Source organism: Stylophora pistillata, chromosome 4 (assembly GCF_964205215.1).
Source record: "Stylophora pistillata chromosome 4, jaStyPist1.2, whole genome shotgun sequence".
In the NCBI taxonomy this organism is placed as follows: Eukaryota; Metazoa; Cnidaria; class Anthozoa; order Scleractinia; family Pocilloporidae; genus Stylophora; species Stylophora pistillata.
In genome coordinates, this window is record NC_142522.1 from 14,342,302 (window position 1) to 14,359,033 (window position 16,732).

At 38.6% G+C, this 16,732-nt stretch overlaps 1 long non-coding RNA gene across 1 annotated transcript; it reads right to left on the reverse strand.

Annotated features, from left to right (window-relative positions):
* Positions 1-1,583: 1,583 nt before the first annotated feature.
* On the reverse strand, positions 1,584-9,791 carry LOC148732562 (uncharacterized). The gene is made up of 11 exons (XR_016000241.1): positions 9,341-9,791; positions 8,819-8,857; positions 7,985-8,070; positions 4,977-5,057; positions 4,808-4,849; positions 4,504-4,569; positions 4,283-4,330; positions 4,088-4,191; positions 2,908-2,991; positions 2,367-2,474; positions 1,584-2,118 (listed from the first exon to the last, which is right to left on the reverse strand). It is a non-coding gene; the product is annotated as an uncharacterized LOC148732562 (long non-coding RNA).
* Positions 9,792-16,732: the final 6,941 nt, after the last annotated feature.

The window sequence follows — 16,732 nt, forward strand, 5'->3', positions numbered from 1 at the left end:
CTACAAAATATATAAAAAATCACATTTTACTCATTCATGTTTTGATCACCTATGTCTTCTAAGTTGTTTTCCAAATGAAAGGTTTACTATTCACTGACAAAAGACTTGCAGTGGATCATTAAAATACGTTATAAAAAGTAATTACCTCTTCACTAAACCTTTCGAGCCTTCTCTCGCAGACCTAAACAAGAATGATTAATTGCAGTCTTACTCACATTGAAGAACATTCACCAATTTATTTCCCAAGACTTATTAAGGGAATAATTTCTCCAGTGTTCAAAGAGTTACAGACAGACAGACAGACAGACATCTATATTTATACAGGATAGCCCCTTCAGTGTAGTAAACACTGGTATCAACGGGGGTCCTGTTACCCACCCAACCCACCCCAGGGGAGGACATCCATCACACAGTAATCTCGTGCGTGGGAAATTAACGTCTCCTGCCCCTAACCCTGCAGGAGACGGGACCTCCATTTATTCGTCCCTATCCGAGAAGACTAGAATATCTAACCAATTCTTGATGTTAAAGAAAGGAAGCATATTCTTCTCAGTTAATTTTAAGACCCTGAGTGTTGGTCCGGCCGGTATTGAACTCTCGACCTCCCGCACAGCAGTCCGGCGCTCTCCCAATTGAGCTAACCAGGCGGCGGTGCAAAGAAACCATCATAATTATCATTTCAACCCTAAAAATGTCACCTTGCTTTGCTGATATTACCATGCAGTGCTGCACGTGTAGGTCAAATACACAGTACAATGAGGAAATTGGCATTTGATCAACACTTAGAAACTCATGGAAGGACAAATTCACTGTACAGGTGAATTTGCTGGATTTTGTCCTCATATTAGAATTGTTAGGGAACATCAATTGTTGAGCATGTCAATTGCAGGCAAAAATATATCAAGGATTCTAAAAGCCATAACCAGGAATATCCAGTAAATCAATCAAAGCCCATACAATTTCACACTTCAGCCAGTTAAACCATAGTTTTAGCAGTTTCAAGGAAGTACAGACATTACCTCTGCAGAGTCCACCACAGTTTTATCCAAATTTTCCCTTCACCAAGATCAGCCTGCCATATAAGTAAAATACATTGAATTATTTTAATTTAATAGACAATTAACATGGGGCATAAAAGTGATAATTTCTCAATTTCCTGTTTTACTGTAATAGCAGTATATACAGCCACATTTCACTCTAGTGCAAAAACAGATGCCTTCACTGACACTAATAGACATAAAATATACTGGTATACGCATTTCTGTTGATGTGGATTTTTGGAAGGACTACTATTCAGATACTATCTGGTTTATTTGTTGTTAATAAATTCAATTGCCAGAACATTAATTTATTTACCTCATTTTCTAAGTCTTGAGGTCTGTGGGCCTGTGAATGAATTGAGAATACATGATATGCCAAGATTTAGAAATTACTTTGGAAGTAATATATCTGTTAATGTACCATGTTAATATTCTGCTCGTGTAAGGGTGAAAAGTCTTTAAAAATATACAACAAAGTAGCTTAAACTTTACTCTTTCCTCTGTTTATAATTTGCTTTTGGCCCTGTCTAAAGCCTCCTGAAATATTTAGTGGAATTCATAAAATGTAATTCAAAGCACCACTCTATAAAATACATTTCAAATAAAGCCAATGATTGTATTTCCAGTTTCTTCATTCTTGTTATTAATTTTTATTTTCTACAAAAGGAAAAAAATTACATCATGATTCCTTTCCATTAGCTGTTTACATCAATAAAGTTACATTTGTTTCCTAGTTCATATATCTTATCTTTGTGGTGTATGAGTGGTTTATCCAGAAAGCCAATGATGGTATTTTTAGTTTCCTCATTATTGTTTGTCTTCTACCATAAAAATATACACCATAATTTCTTTCTATAAGCAATTTACATCAACGAAGTTTATATTTCTTTTTCTAATGCACATTGGCATTTTTGTGATGTATGTGTGGTGTATAATGCAGATTTAACTGTCTTTGGTACACAATTTTGAATCAATTCAATGCTTGCTAATTTATCTGTGATCTACAAAACTTACAGAAGCCTGCAATTCAAGGTCCTGCTGTAATCTTATAGCTCAGTCCCTCTCCACGAGCAGGTCCCTGTAAATTCAAATTAAATGTAGTTTGAGTTAGAAAACTTCAACCATTATGAGTTAATGAAATCAACCTGAACAAGTAAAATTTAATAGGATGTAAGAACCCCAAAGTGTGAGACCCCTTAGTGTAAAAACCTTGTAAGACCCCTGAATGTAAGAATACCCCTGTAAGATCCCTCGAGTGTAAGGTACAGATACCTTTGACAGGATACAATGTGAGTCACAAATTGGATGCTGACAGATGCCACTGACCTGCTATCCTACTTCTAACTATCATCCTGTTTGAAGTTAACGTGGGGTGCATCACCATGATCTCCACATCATCACTTGATTGTTGAGATTGTTGATGTTTCCCACAAGCTATGCAAATAAGACAGTCAATTCATTACATTACTGACGACATGATAGTGTCTCTGTTGGATGGTTCTGTTCTAAACATATTACTTTTGCATGCATTTTTGTTGAACAGTTAATTTGTGTTTGTTTCCTAACTTTTATTTTCCAAGACAATCTTGCGTTTGACAATGAGCTATGGAAAAATCTGTTTGAGCTGGTTACATGCCTTAATCACTTATTGAGAGCCGACTTTTGTTGTCTAATAAACTGCTGTTTCATGGTAAAAGTGGGAAAAAATGGAAAATGATCATTTCCTTGGGATACAGCTTGATAATCATGTGGGTCACCAGGAGAACCACCAGTGTCTCAACAGCTAATAATAATAATAATAATAATAATAATAATAATAATAATAATGTTCGGTAACAGAGGTTGGTAATCAAGCCTACATACTTACCACTGTTATCAAAATTGCTGCCTTGAAGGGATGCACACCGGTCGATAGCAGGTTCCCAACAAATCTGATATATCCAACAAAGCTCTGAAATGAACCAGTAGTGTGTACTATATTCATTGAAGTGATGGATACAATACTATAAGACTTGCACATCTCAGCTATTATTGAAACATGTTTAACTAGAATCACTTATCCCTAATGAAATGAAATGCAAAACATGACTACTGTATCTTTCTTTGCTCTGATTGTTATGAATTTCATCTCAGTATTTGTTTAATCAATGTCAATCCTGCATGTAAAATATTGCAGAAATTTATAGGAGGTGTACCTTAAGGTACATATCCATGGCCTTTTGCGAAGCTTTGTAGCAGATGAGCACCAAAGGAATACAGTCCTGGTAGCAATGCTTTCTCATCCGAGTTAAAATTTTAGATCACAATAAGATTAATAAGATTGTTTAAAATGTTCTAATAATAATTGCTTTTAATTATATATTTACATTATCGTGCAGAACCTCTAAGTTCATAAGACGTATTTCAAAGTCAGTGAGGATGACTCATCTGTATAATTTGGGGAATGGGAAGAATTGATTAGAAATGTCATAACTTTAAGTGTGTTTTATGTCACAATTCTAAGACTACAATCGGATGCCAAGTGTTAAAAAAACTAAAAATGAAACTCAAAGTTACATGTACATTTCATATAATTATGTAAAAACACTATGAACCAAGATAGACCTCAGTCAGTTGTATTTACTAAACTTGATTCCAAGTTGCAACATTAGACCTTAGAAGTCATGAAATGTGAGTGAAGTAAACAGTTGTTAAGTCAATATTTTCCTTTCTCAGTCCCACGAAGAAACAAGGTCATGTATAGCTGGCGGCTCCTTTAAGTCTACGGAGCCAGTTAGAGGTTAATCCCCGGCGTTTGATCAGGTTTCCCTGCAAGTTTTCTGGTTCTCATTAATGGTGCAGGCTGGAAATAGGTACTTTGAGAAAGAATGTATTTCATCCAAACACAAAACCCAGTGACATATCGCAAGATCTTGAAGCCAACTCATGCAACACAATCTGGAGTTTCACATGCTAATGACTAGGCCACCATGTGTTCATCATAACCTGAAGAGACTTCATATGCAATTCATATCTAAAATCATCCCTAAAAACCCTCATGCACTTACTTCTCATGCATTTATGCACAGGAATGGTAGCACCAGAGGCACGTCATGGGCCACCATTAGTTTTCTTAGAAGCTGTAAGTCATAGACTGGTCCACATCTTGGGTCTAACAGTAAGATATTGTTGAATCAATTAAGTAGATAAGTTCTTTGCAGGACCAGATTAAGATGATTCATTTCTAGTCTTTACTTACTCACCTCTGCACCAACCAGGTGATCCACCTCAGTCCTCTTCCACTGTTCCCACTGAAAAACAGTACATGTCTTGTTTAACTTAGTCTCCAATTTTGATATTACATTAATTTTACAATATTCATGGGCAAAATTTTTCAAAATATAATTTGAACTAGGATTGACAAGCCAATACATTATGTGACCTTGAAAATTTGTATATAATTATTGGATTACATTTTTATTACCTTCTACTGCCTATGCAGCCAAAATGTGGCCATCCATGGCCATAGGATAGCATGTGACTACTGACTCTAGGAAATTGAGAACACCTTAGGGTAAATGATTACTCAGAATATAATTTATACAGCATGAATTGACTAGTTTCAGCTATAATTAAGTTTTGTCTTTCAAGTTATTACAACTCTCATAGTCTTCACAAGTACATGTAGGTATTCCATTCTTTATATGTCTTTGTGCAATATATGCCCATCCTGTTTGTAAATCAATTCCAGAAATAATTATAAATTATTGAGCTTCCTTCAACTTTACCATATAGGCTTTCAACAAACATCTCTGCTCTTTTCTGGTCACCTAATTGAAAGGAAAAAATTTAAAAAAAAAAAACAGGCAAACAAGTTCATTACCACTGCAAGAGTAATGCTAACCTACACATCAGTTCTCCAGAAAGAAAAAGTGTGGAAAATATACCTACATGTACCTGCTACAATGGCTACTTGATGTACTATTGGTCATGAAGCAAAGATAAATCCACCCAGTTCATCATTGCTTGTGTTTTCATCTAGAGTTAAAAAAATAGGCAGTTTTAAGACTGGATATGGCTACTACTACTGCATCCCACATCTTTTTGAGTACCCAACAATTAAATGGTAACAAATCGTTATAATAATAATAATGATGATTAAAATAATGATAATAATAGTAAGAGGAATAACAACTTATAGTGGCTATAGCTCAAGAACTTCACCATTCCTCTATCCATCTATTCTCTAGGCTCCAATAATGTTAAAACTAGGCTTCTTTTCAGTTCAATTTTAACACTGCCTCTTCATTTGTATATAAGTGACCAGGCTCACAATTGTGCATGACATTGCAATAATTTTATTTTTTGTTATAATTTTAGAATTACATCTTCAGAAACTTTCCTATGATAACCAAATTATCATACACAAAGGATTTGCATCATAAATAATTTCCTTTAGAATGATCACACCTAACTTCCAAAATTTTAGAGAATTTTCTGCTATTGTTCACTTCCTTATAAAAGAAGTACAGTTAGTTAGTTTAACTCAGTAGTTCAGAGTGTCAAGACCAGCACTTACAAGCTCAGAACCTCTTGGTCACAAATAAAGTAACTCCAGTACATGTAACCTCAAGTTAGTGACCTATTTTACTGAGGAATTGATATGTCACATTTGACCTATTATTGTATGTCTTACAGTTTGAGTTCAAGAATAATATGGTTCATGTGTACTTATCTCAATCCAATTGTTTAGTCTTTGCTTGAATCCTTATATTAGTTGATTCATGTTCAAAACGTGTCAAGATTGCATTCAGCTTTCAGAACATTGCATTTATCTGTATACTTGACTTAAAGTTCATTGGTGAAATCAGATATTTCACTACAGTCTTCATTGTTTAGTTCAGCAGTAATGACAGATGTTGAGATTTTGCCAGTCTTCCTAGTTTTAAGTCGAAGGAAAATATCAAGTTGTGATTGAAATTAGTCTTATCTAATGTTATGTTGTTTTCAGCTATTGTTTTATCAGTATTGACTTGTTTTCAGTCATTTCATGTACAATTCTACAAATAGCCCACCATTCAATAGTTCAGTCTATGTTTGGTTAATAGGATTAAGTCTTTTAAGTGTCACACAATGATTACTGTTCTGTCATGCAATGCTTTAAAATTGTCTTAATTGTTAGTGCCTTGCTATTGTATGACAATCGATTGTATTTTTTACTAATTGTTTCATTTCATTATTTTAAATTATTGATTTGTTATTTGTAATGTATTATTTCTTTTAGCTTGCAATCACCCTTTCTTTTTATCAGTATTATTTCTTTTGTACTTTCCTGCATAAATAAATTTTATTGTGGCTATAAATCTGTCTCGTTGTTCAAATAACAACATCAGAACCTGCTTCGGTCACATATACAACCTTGCTAGGACTTCACTTAGCTTGAAAGCCCCCAAATCAGAACCCAGGGCCAAGACATAAATGGTAGTATTGTCTGTATACATGTACAGAAGTGGGTCACCATCTATTCCTTTATTTTCATTGCAATTTCATTTTTGTAAGACTTTTGTAACTAGTATATTCTGCTATTCCACCATAATCCATCAAATGGGGTCCCCCTATTAAACTCAAGGTATCAAATTTTGGAGCTTGCTTGCTTCGCAAGTTTAGCAGCTCTTCTGAGCATGTTGCTGATTGAAATGGTAAAATGCTCTCTTTTCAAAAAATAAAACATTTCTTTAAAGTTTCCACTATGTGTAGATCAAACCTCTATAGATATTTCTGCAAGGACAAGTCTCACTTCAGTTACATGCTGGAGATGCTACTCTGAAATTATTTGTGATGTTTATCATCTTGGGTGGTGTTACAGCAAGAATTGAAAAAAACATATTATCTTCAGATCTACTGGACACAATTTTTTGATTGAAACAGTACAAAACTTTCTCTTCAAAGAAACAAAAATTTTCATCTAAGTTTTCATAATATACCAATTACACCTTTTAAGACATTTCTGGAAGGTAAAGATTTGTTTTTTCACAATGACTGTAAGATGTTTATAGTCTTCTGCAATATTCTTGGAAAGAGTTCCATAGAACCTCATGCATTAATTATGCATTCCATTTCATAAAGACTAAAATTAATATAAAGGTTTCCTTGCAACACTCGATGCATAATTAATGTATGGGGTTCTATGGAACTCTCGCCATACCAGTAATATTTGGAAAGAGCCATAATTTATTCTGAAACAAACAATAAGTAGCTCTAAGAAACATTGTGATCACGCACTGATTCCAAGTAACATTCAAAGCGTTCCAAAGAAATCACCACCAAGCCTTAAATAACCACAAATGAACCAAACCAAACAAAAGCCAAAAGCAGGGATTATATCGGGTTAAAACTCAGTAGACTTTGTTGTGAGCTAAGAGGTCCTTCGAATTCTATTGTCACTCTCACTCACTCACCATTTCTTGATGTTATAGAAAGGTAGCATAATATTCTTCTCAATTATTTTAAGACCTTGAGTGTTGGTCCAGTCGGGGCTCGAACCCTCGACCTCTCACACAACAGTCCAGCATTCTATCCATTGAGCTAACCGGGAGGCAGTTGAACTAACCGGGAGGTGGTTAGTTCAACTGTAAAAATTATTTGAAATCAAATAATATATGGATGGGTATTTTAGGGTCCACCTTAAATTAAATATTAACAAGTTTTTCCGAGTTTACGTACTCTCGTCTAAACACCAGTTGACATGTTACCTATCTGTAAAAATGATTTGAAATCAAATAATATATGGATGGGTATTTTAGGGTCCACCTTAAATTAAATATTAACAAGTTTTTCCGAGTTTACATACTCTCGTCTAAACACCAGATGACATGTTCGCGTTGCAGCCCCATTTATTGGTACCAAATAAGTTTCATTTCTAACTATCCTATAAGTTATGAACCATAAAACACAATCCAATGTACCTTCTAATGGAGGGTCGACCCCCACATCATTGGTGCCTCTCGCTTAACCCCAGTTCCAACAGTTCCAGTTCCTGATGTTGATTGCCCTGTTGTATCAAGCATTAAACAAAAGTACGATTGTGTTAAAAACAAAGTGATTCTCTTGGAATGTATTCTAGGTTACTTAAGATCATCTTTTCACAGAAACTGCAATTACAGTCAATTAAGCTAAGAACGAGTGTCAATCACATCATAACCAAGGAGGCATGGAATGTTCTCCCATTACCAGAAAATGGCAGGTGCTCGATCATCTAAGAAAAACCTTTAATAATTATGCTTAAATACAGACAGACTTTCCAACCCTCACGGTTTGACCATGAGACTCATGGTTTGGGATGCCAACTCACAGTCTCACAGTTTTGCCTCTTAATCTCATGGTGAATCAGAAAGCCTTACAAATGTCAAACAATACCGGAAGGTATAATGTAATATCCAGAAATCTGTGCTCATAACAGCTGAATCAATTTAACAAAACTAATCTGTGAGGGAAATGGTGGTTAGGGTTGGCCTCAGTCTCCAGCCGTGGGTGTGTCAGTGCGCCCGCGATCCTCCCCCACCACCAGAGGATCGCAGGCACACCGAGACACCCACGGCTGGAGACTGAGCCTAAGTGCCAATCCCAACAGCCAGTCTCCACTGAGCCTCAGTGCCAGTCCCAAGTGCCAGTCTCCAGGTTTGAGGTCCTAATCTCCAGGTTTTTCTGGGCTTTATTTTTCAAAACCTCCAGATTTAGATGTAATGCAGGTTGGAAGGTCTCTAAACAATTATGATATTGAACTTTTCGTTAATAAACACCTGCTGCACCATCTTGATCTTGATCTTGATTCGTGTTATCTAAAAAAGAGAGAACGACGTTAGTAAGTTAATTTAAAAGACACTGAATGATGTACTTGAGCCGAGTGCAGGTTCAACACAACATGAATCACTTAAGATCATCTTTTCATAGAAACTGCAATTACTAATGATAACATCACAGTCAATTGAGCTAGGAATGAATTTCAATCACGTCCTTGGCAAGGAGCTGGCAAGGAGCTGGCAAGGAAAGTTCTGCAATTGTCGGTAAGTGGCGGGTGCTCGATCCAGGGCTCCACACTAACTTTTCAACGCACTAGCCAAGTGGCTGGTGACATCTTAGATGCTACGACAATGTCAGTTCGTTTACTAGCCAAACTGACAAGTGGAAACCGAAAACCACAAGCCAAAACTAAATTTCTATTAGTCTGTGGCTTAAGTGGCTACTGTTGTCGAGCCCTGTCGATCGTCTACGAAAAACCCTTAATGCTTAAATATGATATTGATCTTTTCATTAATAATTACCTGCTTCGCCATCTTGAATTTGATTCGTGCTATCTGAAAAAGAGAGAACGACGACGTTATTCAGTTAATTTAAGACACTTACTTTTGTAGTTGAGCTGTGTGCAGATTCAGCCCAACACGAGTCATAATTTAGACAGATTACTCATTGAATGAGACAGATATTTGCAACCATAATTCTACTAGACTTTGTTGTTCTTCAGTCCTTTGAACAAACGAATCTTTCCGACTACACTGTAAAAATGCATTTTCTACGTCGGTTGTAAGTGAAAGACCTCTGCCGCACTTGTATCGGGCACCAGTGCAGTGAGTCAAGACTCGATTTCAACTCGGGCCAATGCCCCCGCCACGTGCGCATCGTCCCTCGCGTGGAGCTCGCGTGTCATCCTCTTACGGGTTGAAGGACAGCAACGTGTTCTTCATCCAAACTTCAGTATACTTTTCAAAATCATGTCTGAAAACTTGGTTCGAATTTTCCAGTAATAATCATTGTAGGGTTATCGGGGCTGCTGTTGCGGCTTGGACATGTCTTCTACGGTTATGGAAATGTTTTTTTCCCATATTCCTACCCATGTCATAACGTGCAAAGTGAAACTTTAAATTACCATAATTTGGTTTCGTTGGTATATAACTACCTTCTAAATCTCTTAGAAGGAACTTTATGACACGTGGGAAAGGGAAGATCTAACACCTACTGAGCTAAGCACACGTCCTTCCTCAAATTATTATTAGAACATAGCTAGCAGAGTCGCGCAATTAAATTCATTATACGTGAGCGTGCTCAAAATCCCGATAGTGCACGCTAATAGCGTCAGCAAATCCGACTTCGCCAGAACTTTTTTTTTCGCGCGAGCGGCCATTGTTAGCGCGGGGAAAAATAATATATTTCGCGACAATAATGGTTACAAACAGAAACTCGGCCTACTAGTCCGAAAACGAAGACAATGTTTCGACCTTTTCCCTTGGGCTAGAGCTCTTAAATGAGGCAGAAAGAGAGAAAAACAAAGGAAAAGGAGACTCAGAAACAGCGCCGTCACGATTCGCTTCAACTGACATTGTTGTCCGTTTTTCGCGTCGGATTTGATGCACAATTCCACCGGCTATGTTCTAAAACAATTGGTTCGTGCTTTCAGCTGTGCACTATCGAGTTATGGAGCACGTGGGAAGTTTGGAGAGCACTCATGAAGCTAGAGTTTCCCTCGGCTATCGCCTCGGGCAACTCTTACGCTTCTTTCGTGCTCTCCAAACTTCCCGCGTGCTCCATAACTCGATAGTGCACGCTAAAGCATGAACCAATTGTTAAGGAAAATGTATTGAAAATAAGTTTGTTGTTAGTGGAAATTTTTGAATCTTCTCAGAGCGCTCTTAAGACTTCGATGCCACATGCAGGTACTGTCAAATGAAAGCATTACGGTTTTTGGACCTCCTCAACACGGTTAAAAAGTTTTGGAAACAGTTCTTACATTTGCATACCGACCTACTCCAGGCAGCGTCGATCTCACTGTATCATGTGAGAATTCGAGGTTTCTCTTCTAAAGACGTCCTTAAGCCTGGCGAGGGGTCGGGCTTTCTGTTATTACTCTGGCCGCACTCGTTAGTTTTTACACACAGGAAAATAAGTGGAGCGGTTCAGAAAAGGTCTCAGACACATGATTTCGCTTGGTACGATCCTAATAAAGCGTTTATAATAAAGAGATAAGAACACTGAGAGTTGTGCTGGACTAATTGTGTGGTGCGCTTCCGATGTTTCGGCACCGGAGCTCGGAGAACTCCTTGAGTCTCCGTTTGCCCACCCCCAGTCCTCTTTCATTTTCCCCCGATCGATAAGATTCCATTGCTGATTTCTTATTAAGAATCAAATACCGCTCCAGCAGCAACTATCTTTCCGAAGTTGACGTTTCTTTCTCTTGTAGCTCCACGGCAAGGTCCTGAGAATGTCATTTGGCTACATTCAAGTTCCACGAGTCTGACAGTGGGATGGAGTCATCTGCCAGAGAAGCGTTTTCGTGGACAACCCATTGGTTACAGTATCTTTTATCATCCTCTTGATTCGGAGAGAGATATTAATGTTGTGAGTGTAAACAATACAGAAAAAAATACCACAATACTCACAAGCCTGACTGTTTCTACCATTTTATGTTCATTAATGTATCAGCAGTAAGCTCTGGAGGAATAGGACCTGCTAACACAGTAAAGGCTCGAACACGCACAGAAGGTAGGATGTCTTGAAAATAGCCAAAGCTGTATAAATGCAGCATGAAAAACTAAAACAAAAAGAGAGTGGAGACTGAAGATTTTCTTTATCAGAATATAAGCCCACGAATGTGCACGGAAGCAGATACTTATAAGTAACCACGGTTCTCAGAATGATCTACGTATATTCTGTTTTATTATGGAATGCTCAAGTGCTGAAATCCTTTGGATATATCAACAAAGTTGAAATGGTAAATTGGGGTTACGAAATAATTTGTTGATATATCCAAATTATTTCGTTACCACCACCGACGAAGCCCCAAACAGTTTCTTTAGAAACTATCAGCCTTTATGCTGAAATCATTGCTTTACAAATTATGGTAAAAATAAAAACGTTTCAATAAGGCAACTTTACATCGTCCGTTGATTAAGTAAAATTCGTCACTTAGCCAACTCTATCGTGAACGGTATTTGGCGTTACGAGAAGATAACGCGGGTACAAAATTTCCGGGTAATTAGGTATTCCACCAGTCCCCTTAAGTAAGGGTACTAAGGTATAATCGTCTTAAGACATATGCATTACTTTATACTCCACCAGCTCCATCTTTTGGTGCTAAGTTGATAGCAGCGTACAACACCAGCTCCACAAGTCTAACGGTAAAATGGAGGAATCTACCAAAAGAGAATTTTCAAGGAGAACCCAGTGGTTACCTAATCGTTTACTATCCAGCTGATGCAGAGGGTAACCTTATCGCTCTTCATATAAACTACACAACAAATACACCAACACTGATCACCCTGACTGTTTATACCGTGTATGTCATTAATGTGTCAGCGGTGAGCTCTGGAGGAATAGGACCTGCAAACTCAGTAAAGGCGCGAACTGAGGCAACAGGTATGGATGTTTTCAATCAGCATTTACTTAGCTCTAAAAAAAACTCTACTCGTGGCTAGGAGCATTGCTGGGGTTTGTTTGGTGAGGGTGTGAACACGAATGCCTAAGCGGCAAAAGGATAAAAAAAAAAAATGGAGAAATTACCCGTGGCTCACATTCTACATTTACGTACAAAAAAAAAATACCTCACAAATAATGAAACAGTGAGGGTTCAAATAATTTTATGTGGAACCATTCTTGGGGCTTCTTTCCAGTTTTAAGGGGCGAGGAAGGAACGTACTTCGTTCCAACTTTTAGTTTAGAATTTGCAAGAGTAAATTAAATTTGATCGGCTAAATTGTTATATATAAGGGCTATATGTGACGTTGAATATTAAGCATCACCTTCTGTTTTAACACTACTATATATTTCTAAACTCGGGGTTTTTTTTTTGTTCCACGGCTCCCTCTTTACCTCCTCACTTTATATCTGCGTACAACGAAAGCCCCATAAGTCTAACAATAACATCGAGTCATCCTCTTTAAACCCTGGCGAAAAGGGATAAAATAAACATTCAGAGGAAAGGGTTTCCTGCCCCCTCTATGACTGTGGGTGTATATCTTTAATGTGTCAATAACATTGACATTTATATTTCATATGTTATCAAATATCCTTGCAATGAATATTGAGCTCGCACAAAATGTAGTTTCAGGCAAGACCTACAAGTGTTCGGTAACCTCTGTTTTTGTGACCATTAAATAACGTATTTTATTTTTACATCAGATTAATAAATCAAGCATTTGATTTCTTTTTATCTGCCAGCTCCATCTCTAGCTCCTGACTCGATGATCGCATACGACACAGGTTCCAGAAGTTCGATAGTGCAATGGAGTCAGTTGGCAGAGAAACAATTTCAAGGGCAACCCATTGGCTACGATGTCAGATATTATCCACGGTTACTCGGTCCAGAAAGTGAAAGTTTTGTGAAAGTAAACTACCAGAAAAATACAACAACACTGACTAACCCGACTGTCCATACCGGTATGTCATTTTTGTTTCAGCGGTGAGCTCAGATGGAAGAGGACCCGAAAACATGGCAGAGGCTCGAACAGGCGCGGGGGTATATGAGAACTTTCATTAGGATACCTCTAGTAGCTAACAAAAATAAAACAAACAAAACAAAACAATAGGACTGAAAAAGAGGTTTCTCGGTCTGAATCACACTTAGTCCGCGATTACAAGTGTTACTTGTGTGGAAATCCCACAGATATAGCTCCTGAATTCAATCTTGTTGCCAAAGCCATATTTCAAAACTTTACCCCTTCTTGTTTGGTTTGTATTCAGCATGTATTAGTTAGCATCTAACAGGTTTCAGTTATAAGACGGGTTTAAATTCGAGACAATTTGGATATATCAACAAAGTTGAAAGGGTAAATTGGCCACCGTAACGATTACAAAAGCTGACGCTTCGAGCGTTAGCCTTTCGTTGGAGCGAATAGAGGAATTGTGGGTTGTGTGTGCTTTTAAAGGCAGAAAATGGAGCTACGTTATTGGTGGGAACATGGCAACGAGAAAAACACGAATAAATTAGTGGAATGAAAAGCGTTCGTTGATCCCTGTGGGATTTAGACCGCCGGTTTGAAAGATGAGCTTTTGTTCAAGAGTTTTACGGCTTTCCGTACTACCTAAGTGTAAGGAAAGACCGCAGATTGCCATATGTTGCTTAGAATGATTAGGTAAATTAAAATGTCTAGCGACTGGTTTCGATGTGTCCTTGTCATTCTTTTCCACGTCTCGAAGGTGTTCTCGGAATCGGTCACCTGGTCTTCTGCCTGTTTCGCCGATGTATATCTTTTTGCAATAAGTGCAAGTTATGCAATCATAGATTACATTGGCGGAGGTGCACGTGAAGTGATCGGTGATCTTAATGGATCGTTTAGGTCCCGATATTTTATCAGTGTTGCGAATGAAAGGACACGTTTTGCATCGTACACGAGCGCATTTAAAAGTGCCTGGTTGGTCATTAGTCTTCTGACCAAAAAATTGCCTATGTTTTTGTTGCGTTTGAATGAAACGAGCGGAGGCTGCGAAAAGATAGTGCTTGTCTCTGGATCGTTTTGAAGTAATTTAAAGTTTTTAAGAATGATGGATTTAACTGAGTGGTTGTGAGGGTGAAACGTGAGAGTGAATGGAATGCGGTCGGAATCTTCCTTATGCGACGTTTGTAGTGCTGAATGTCGATCAATAACTTGGGCGCGGTGGTAACCCGCTTGAACGACAGAAACAGGGTAACCACGTTTATCGAAAAACTGGCACACTGACTCTGATTTGTGATGGAAATCAGAGTCAACACTACATAAACGACAAAGTCTTAGAAACTGAGAAAAAGGAATGGAATTCTTAACGTGAGATGGATGCGAAGACTAATGTATGACTATGTACAAACTAGTCTAAAAAAAATTTAGGTACACATACTTGGAATAAAAGTGTTCTTAAAACGATTTGTATGTGTACGGGGCATGGCATAAGCCCTGAACTGTCTTAGATTATATCTGTGTTCTCTCTTAGGAGGTAAGACAGGCACGAGTTTGTGATCCGGGCATGACGTGATAGACTCGAAAAGCTTGCTACACAGAGCCACGCGTCTCGCGTGCAAGGTTACTAAGTCGAACCTGGCTAAACATTCGAAATATGACGCATAAGGACAAATGATGGAGAGCGCTCTCTTTTGCACTCGTTCAATGTCGTCGCTAAGATACTGTGGGAGCGCGTGATGGAAAACTGGCGCACAGTGCTCTAAAACAGATCTTATCACGGTGCAATAAAAATTTATAATGTCGCTCATTGGTACAATGGCGCGCTTTAGAAGAATAATAAAATAAAGGCGCTTGTTCGCTTTCTTAATGCACTCTGAGATACGTTCGTTCCATTTTAAATCTGAGCTAATAGTGACTCCTAGGATTTTAACACTGTTTGATACTGATAGTTCCTTGCCATTAATCACAATTCGTGGAAAATTGTGAGTGTTCCTCTTAAAGTCAATGCGCATCTCCTTGCATTTATCCGCGTTCAGTTCCATCCTATTTTCGATCGACCACGCTTCAACAGCGGAAACCGCGCTTTGTACATCTCTGGTCAAACCTCGCGTATCGTTTGGGCGATAGTCGTATCGTCTACATACTTCCAAGTGAGCGCGTCGACCTCAAGATCGTTGATCATTAATAAGAACAACCAGGGACCAAGCTTGGTCCCCTGTGGTACCCCTACGGGGACTGAGCCCCACTCTGACCTGCAGTCTGATGACAACCTGACACGTTGTTTCCTGTCTGACAGAAAATCCAGCACCCAGACGCGAACCCACCGTGGCATGTCCAAGGCTTCGATGTTTCTGGCCACCAAATTGTGATCAATAAGATCAAAAGCCTTACGATAGTCGAAAAATACCACTCTAACAGCTGCGCCTGTGGCGTCAGTGGTTTGTGACCAGTTATGTACCATGGAAATCAGAGCGTACAAGGTGGAGGATCTTGGAATACCGCCATATTGGTTCGGGTCTATGATCTGCAACACCGCTGGACTGACGTATCTTAGTACCACAAAATCTTCCGCAACCTTAGAGATAGCGGGCGTCAAGGAGATAGGACGCAGGGGCTTAGTGGCATCTACCACGGGTTTTTGCTTAGGGAGAGGCACCACGTCCGCAAGCTTCCAAGAGGCGGGAAGCCTTTGTTCTCTAAAGCTCGCGGTCAGTATAGATGTAATAGGCTGTGCGAGAATCACTGCATATTCCCTCAAAAGCCAGTTACCGATGTCGTCAGGTCCGGCTGCCTTTCTCGGGTTTAGATTGGTTAGAGCGTGTAGGACATTCATTTCCGTAATTAAAGGCATATCGGAGTCCTCCACTACAGTAGGGACAGCGTATAGAGGTTGGTAATGCTTCATGGGTTCTAAGAACACAGCGTTGATAGCGTTAGCTAGTTCAACGTCACTTAGGCGATCGAAACTGTCCCCGAGCTGAAGGTTGGAAAGGAGACTTTCAGAAGATGACGCAGGATTCATACCGGCGATTCGTTTAACTGCGCTCTACCACTACGAGGGCTTGATGTTCTTTAAATTATTAACTTTGCTTGCATAGTATTTACTGCGAAGTGACTTACGCGTGCGGTTGACATCATTTCGATATCGCCGGTATTGATCCATGTCTCCATTGTGGAAGGCGTGTTGACGGAGCTTAATGAGGCTCTTGAACCGCTCAGTAACCCACGGGGAATCATTCAGGTGAAGTCTGACATGTATAACCGGCATTAAGTGGTCGAGACCAATTTTGA